General features: G+C 37.2%; 1 long non-coding RNA gene across 1 annotated transcript; it reads left to right on the top strand.

Moving 5' to 3' along the window:
* Positions 1–890: 890 nt before the first annotated feature.
* Positions 891–4976, top strand: LOC102214677 (uncharacterized). The gene is made up of 3 exons (XR_312208.2): positions 891–1213; positions 1317–1385; positions 4200–4976. It is a non-coding gene; the product is annotated as an uncharacterized LOC102214677 (long non-coding RNA).
* Positions 4977–6950: the final 1974 nt, after the last annotated feature.

Consider the following 6950-nt stretch of genomic DNA (forward strand, 5'->3'; position numbering starts at 1 on the left):
TTTTATTTTAAAGCTTTTCCTGAAACACTCTTTGGAATTATAAAAAATATCTGCTGATTGTCAATGACTTCTTCAGTTTAGAAGTTGTATCATATTGTACATTATATTTTTTTGGATAGAGAGATTCAAGTAAATTTTGTGTCCCAGTTTTTTCCTGTTTCTGTTATATCGTTTTAACTCTTTTTTTTAAAGTTTTTGCAGCATTTTCTATTTAATCAGAATCAGAATACTTTTTGGTTACAGTTGCTGCAAAACAATGAGAACACTAACAGACCGAACTAAATTAAATAATACAGTGTATTACAGAGTTAAAAAATATAAGAAATAGCTCTAATATATACAAATAGCTCATTTATAAATATCCAGAATATTGCAGAGCTTAAATATATATGACTAACATTTTACTCTAAACTGTAAAACTTGTTTTTTTGTGCTATGTGCCAATGGGTATAACTATTGCACTGTGACTGTTATTAGATGGAGGAGATGTACAGGGCGATATCCACAGGCAGGAGTGATTTCCTGAGTTGTGAAGTGGTGCATTTGGGTAATCTCAGTCTGTTTTTGAACGTGCTCCTGTGACTGGCCAGTAAGTCAAGGAGTGCATCCAGCATTGTCCTTATCTTGCCGACACCACCTTAAGGGAGTCCAGCTCGATACCCACAGCATTACTGAGCTTATGGATCAGATCAGTTTTTTTTAACATGGTTTTAACACAATCACCAAAAACAAAACAAAAACCCCACAAAGATTTTGTCTTATCAAAAGCAAAACTTTGAGAAATTGTTTGTATTGTACATATATTATTTTTGCACTTATATTCAAATGTTTAATTTCATTTCATTTCATTATAATAATTTATTAATAATTTATTAATTATTATTCTGTCAACTATAATTTATTCTAAAGAAAGACAAACAACATAAATTGCTTAACAAAGATGAAGAGTTGAAAGAAAATCTGAAGGACAAGCTAACAAAAAGCTGAAGTTGTGGTAAACACGCCCATTGCTTGCAGTGTTTCAGGAATCAGCCAGTTTATCACAAATGCTTAAAGCCTTGTGAATATTATGTGGTGTCAACTGTCTGTTGATGGCTAAAATGGCCATTTTATTATACATATCTAATAAATACATTTTTCTACTTGTATTGTTTTGAAGCTTTCCCTGAGGTATGTGACATTTATGTCTGTATTCCAGTGCGCGCTGGAGCAGGTATGTTATGTTACAGTCTTGTTGAACTAAAACACATTTACTATTTTTCACATGCGTACAATTACAAATAAAGTACAATTTTATTCCTCTCTTTCACTGTCAGGTATTCTTCTGTTGGTGATCTTCATTCTCATTGTTTGCTGTATCCAGAAAAAAGCAAACATAATAAAGGGTAAGATTATTATTACTATCATGCTTAATTTTAGTATTATTATTATTACGAGCAAACTCCGGCCTGTGGCACTTTGCATGAAAACACAGACATGTGAAAATATTGTGTTATTGTAATCTCCATTATTACACTGCACATAGTGAGATGTTAAAAAAAGGCTGTTTATAAAAAACAAACAAATCACTAATAAAAACAGATGTATTGTTCATGCCACTGCACTACAAATTGTTTGTTAAAATTTATTTACAAACACAACACAATGCAGACTAAGATCAAACTCATAATCACAAAGCAGGTTGAACATGTGGTGTTAGATTTTACTAGACAAATTACTGTGTCAAAGAAAAGAAATAGTTTGGCCTTTGCAATATTTTATGCTGGTTGTTTACACTATCCCCCTGCTGAATCACTACATTATCTCAGTGGAGGGGTTTGGGTTTCTCAGGGATCCCAGGGGCTACGTTGTCTTTTGCTTTTACCCCCATGGTAAAGTGGTCCTGGGTGAGGGACAGACAAAGAGTGGTTCAAAAGCCCCTATCAGTAGAAGATCCAGTTCACCTTGGCTGGGATAGGGTTACTGTGATGGCCAAACCCATGGCCACACTCTAAAGTCAGTAACTCTTGTGCATTTTCATTTCTTCATTTGAACACAGTAACACACGTTTGTGTTGATTGGTTTCGATACATTTGTTCTGTTTGTAAGCGTGCACATTTAGTTTACTTATGTATTCATACCAGTTCATTACTTAGTTTTATTTTTGACAAACCTTTGTTTCTTCTTACCTGCCATGATCCCGGGGAGTTGCCAGACAAAAAGTGGTGGGCAGGGTTTGAAACCATTAAATGCAAAGAGGGATAATTGGACCGCACCACCACTTCCTGCTGAAGGGGAGAATCTGTGTTTTCTTTCATTAAAAACAAAGTAGTTGTACTTAATTAAATATTTGAGTTTAGGGTTCAGTAGTTTTGATTTTCTTCTTTGGTGTGTAGTTTATTAACAAACTAGACTGTACTGCATTGTTTGTTGTTTATGATTGTGTTTTGTTTAGTTACCTCTCATGTCTCATAGTGGTCTGATCAGCCATTATATATAACCTTGTGTGACATTTCATGTTTAGGTCAGTTATATTTGTTTGGGCAGTCAGTTGGTTTGTTAAGTTTGCAGGTCTTTGCCTGAGTTCAGTTTTGTTTCTTTGACCTTTTTCTATGAGATCAACATTTATGACTTTTGTAAATATAATTTTGGGAGGTTAAATAAATGAAAACCCTATTTTTCTAATAATTCCTGTCACTCCTGCTTTCTTCAACTCGGTACATGTGGACCCTCCTGTAGGCCCACCACCTGCAGGAGGTGTCATAGGGGAGTGTGTGCTGGGTGGCGGTGTGTGCAAACCACAGTTTGTCCATAAGGGTGTCCATACGTGCACGTGGCACCAGGACACCTAGGCCCCAGGTCGGTGATCTATAAATCCATGAGTTATTTTATAATTGCATCATCAGCTCTGCTGCCGCATGTTCTGGACACTCAGGTGAAGAGAGGTGCTGAGCTTTCAACTGATCACCACCTGGTGATGAGTTGGATCAGGTGGTGGGGGAGGTTGCTGGACAGACCTGGGATGCCAAAACACATAGTGAGGGTGCACTGGGTGATGGCCTCTAGCTTGGGGCAGTTTGCAGTTCAGTGTGAAGCGACAGGAATAAGAATCAGCACCTCCAAATCTGAGGCCATGGTCCTCAGCCGGAAAAGGGTGGAGTGCCAACTCCGGGACAGGGACGACTTACTGCCCCAACTGGAGGACTTTAAGTATCTCAGGGTCTTGTTCACAAATGAGGAGAGAAGGGAGCAGAAGAGCAACAGATGGATTGGTGCTGCAGTGATGCAGACGCTGTACCGATCCATCATGGTGAAGAGAGAACTGAGCTCTCGACTTACCGGTTGATGTCCCTTTGTCCCTACTCTCACCTATGGTCACAAGCTTTGGTGAGGAGTTTAGCCATCCAGGAGGGGCTCACAGTAGAGTTGCTTCTTCTCCACATCAAAAGGAGCCAACAGAGTTGGTTTGGGAATCTGTCCCAATATGTCCCAATACTATCAAACTGGGAGGAGGCCTTGGGGTAGACCCAGAACACGCTGGAGAGATCATATCTTTCCCCTGACCTGGGAATGCCTTGTTATTCCCTCGGATAAGCAGGAGGAGGTGGCCGTGGAGAGGGAGGTCTGGGCTGCTTTGCTTAGGCTGCTGCCCCCACGACCCGGCCCTGGATAAGCTGAAGAAGACAGATGAATGAATGGATAGTTTACACTATATTTTTTACTATGTAGAAATATATAAACACAACGACGGGAAAAAAAACCTATCAATGACCATTTAATTTAACATCTATTAAACAAACGTTTAGTGTAAATCCTCAGTTCTCTCTATCTTTGTTCTTGGGGGGTTAAACAGTGACACTTATGTGAACTATTGAATGAATAAGTGTCTTTCTGGAGAGTTTTCATTGCTCCATTTAAACGGCACCCCCTCGCCCCAACCTTCAGAGGCTATAACCAGCTCTTCGCAGTTGATGAGCCTTTTGTGGCTCGTATTTAGCATTAGTTAAAGTAGTGACACAAAGCAATCCAAACTCACAAACCCTGCAAACACCACCACAGTGTCCATTCTCTGCACTATGTTTCTCTAATTCAGATTCCATGTTAGCTGACCCAATACTATCAAATTTATGATGCTATTCATAGCAGGCTTTGCTTTTTACCTAAAGTAGTGAGAGATGGTTGTAATTCTGCAAGTCGGACATGTAATCTTGTGTTAACAGACAAAGTTGAGCTTCCATTGAAGAAGCATCATCATCATAAGCAGCTGGTTGGTAGCGTCCCGGAGCCTGACTTCTGTGCAGACTGTGGTCTGGAGGTAGACAACAGGATATAATGTAATCATTATTCAACATTCAGACTGTTTTGTTTTTCTGTCTTTCATTTTTTTTTCTTCCAGCCAAGTTCATCTTGGCTGTTAGAGCAACCGTTCAAGACTCATGCAGCATGGCTGATGTAATCTTTTTATGATTTTTTTCTTTCTGTCTGATTCAAAGATTCCCAGGATGTTTTTGACCTGTATGGTGCAACAGGCAGTATCTTTATTGTTTCTCTGAAACCAAGCTGGGCAAAAAACTTGACCTTAAAATGGAAACACAATGATGAGAAAGTCTTTTCACACAGAAAAGTGAATGACATGGCATATCCAAACCAACAAGCCTGAAGACAAACAACTTGGGAAACTTTGTTTCAATGAATATGGAAAATTAGAAAAAGAAAATATGACCATATGTTTATTTGTTGTGGGTAGCTAACAACAGAGTAGATTTATTGTGGTTATACAATAAACATCACATTTCTCTTTGAATTTCTCTTTATGTCAGTCTCAACCATAGATTACAGTGTGCAGTCAGCGAAGCACTTTTCAGCCTTATCACATTAGTGTTTTCACATATATGGCATCAATGTGAACATGAATGTATTTTATGTTTTTATGTTTTTGATTTTTAATCTACTCATTAAAAAAAGTGTTACACCTTTGTCATCAGTCTTTATTTAATGCATCATCAGCATTTCTTCATATAATATAATATTAATGTATAAACATTATATAGAGATAATACGATCTCAGATTATGTGCAGAACTCTGTAGTGATGAAGAATTGCACAATAAACGTGATGTGTCTATACCCTGCCACCCACTGGTCGTTTAATGTTACTGTAGATGTATGACGTGTGTCATTGTAATTATTGTTATTTAACCCTGTCATGCATGAATTATAACCTCAATTAGGATATTTTTTCTTAAATCCCTGTAGAACTGCAATCACATAAGTTAGAGCAATAATTTTTTTTGCATATCAAACCGGAGGACTTGTACTTACATCTTATGCCATCAGTTTGTCCTAGGTCACGGTTTCCTTCCACACATATCTTTGAAAAAAATTGCATAAAAAGCACTTACATCTTTTTATAGTTGCAGTTCAAGCAATATTTATAAAAGACCTGTCAGCAGATTTGGGCTGTAATTAAAAAACAACAACAGAGAACATTTTCTGCATAGACGTCCAAACAGGAGTACTTACACATTTCAGTGGCAACATGATGCAGAGTTTGAGCTCTGACTCAGGTTCAGCTTATCTCAATAACCCATTAATCTTGCTTCATGGGACACCCCGAATCTCCGGATATTAACAATGCATACCTTATTTGCCACACGACACTCACAGAAGTGTTTCTCACTTATTTGAAATAAAATACACATTTAATTTTACAAAATAATGACGGGATATTAATTTTCTTATGCAATTTAATTTAATGTACTTTCCTCTGACAGTGAAAAAGAAAAAGAAAAAACGAAAAGGACCCTGTAGCGGCAACAACAAAAATCAGTTTGTATTATCAGATTTTAAGAAGAAGTCATTTTGGAAAAACATACATTTATATTTTATGTCTAAATTATTAATAATCACCCAAATTAGGACAGTTCTTGCTTACCTCTTCAACATCTCTGACTATATAATCACAGATTATATTTAAATATATTATTTGCTGAAGCAAGTCTTTGTTCTAAGTGTCACATTTGCTTTGTTCTTTATCTATGAGAGCAGACGAGGCCTCTCCTCTTCAAAACCATACCTGCACACTCACAGTATATTTGTTTTCTTAGCAATGTCATGATGATTGTCGTGATCTCAAAAAGTTCCAGTCAATCTAAAAGTAGTCAGCTTCTAAAGTAGTCGACATTATTGAGAAGATTGTGAAATATCAGCTGATTGTCAATGATTTATCAAATTAAAACACGATATAACATCTCTATGGAGATTTTGAAAATTCTCACAAAGATATTTGTACATGCAGAAAATGTGTTTACATGCTGTGTACTAACTCAAGCTATGCAATGTGGACACCTTTGCAAAGCAGCGTTGCTCATGAACACAGAAATTAAATGTTAGTGTCTGACACTTTTTATCTGCATCGTGATTTCTTGGCAGCTACTTTGGAAATTTGTAAGAAGTCTGTAGATGGAACAAAGTTTAGGTACAGCCCTGAATTTAGTATGAATAACACAATGTCCTTCAAATGTTATAAATTGACATACAATCGTTCAGAGCCTTTCTAACATGGCTAATCTCATCTTTCTGTTTCAAAGGCTCTCAGGATGATTGTGTGTACGCTGCAACAGCCTCAAACTTCACTGTGTCACTTAAATATAAGTTAAAGTAATCAGAGAGCCTGAGATGGTTCAAGGACGCAAGGATAATCTTTCATCACAGACAGAGAAAGGTGATCTTAGGGAAAAATGATGATGCTGATTCAACTGAGCAAAGACGAGTCAGGACGATACAGACCAGAGATTCACAGCACAGAGGGAATAAATGTGGGGGGAAATTTACCGAGTGTGCATTTGTGTGTATTGGGTAAGTAACAACACATTATACATACATTCATTCTGGTAATACAAATGTACTTTATAGCAAATGTTCTGTCTGTTTCTATGTTAGTCACACATTTAACCCACAGAAAACTGCTGG

Source organism: Pundamilia nyererei, unplaced genomic scaffold (genome assembly GCF_000239375.1).
Source record: "Pundamilia nyererei isolate P.nyererei 1_Seehausen unplaced genomic scaffold, PunNye1.0 scaffold00276, whole genome shotgun sequence".
Lineage (NCBI taxonomy): Eukaryota > Metazoa > Chordata > Actinopteri > Cichliformes > Cichlidae > Pundamilia > Pundamilia nyererei.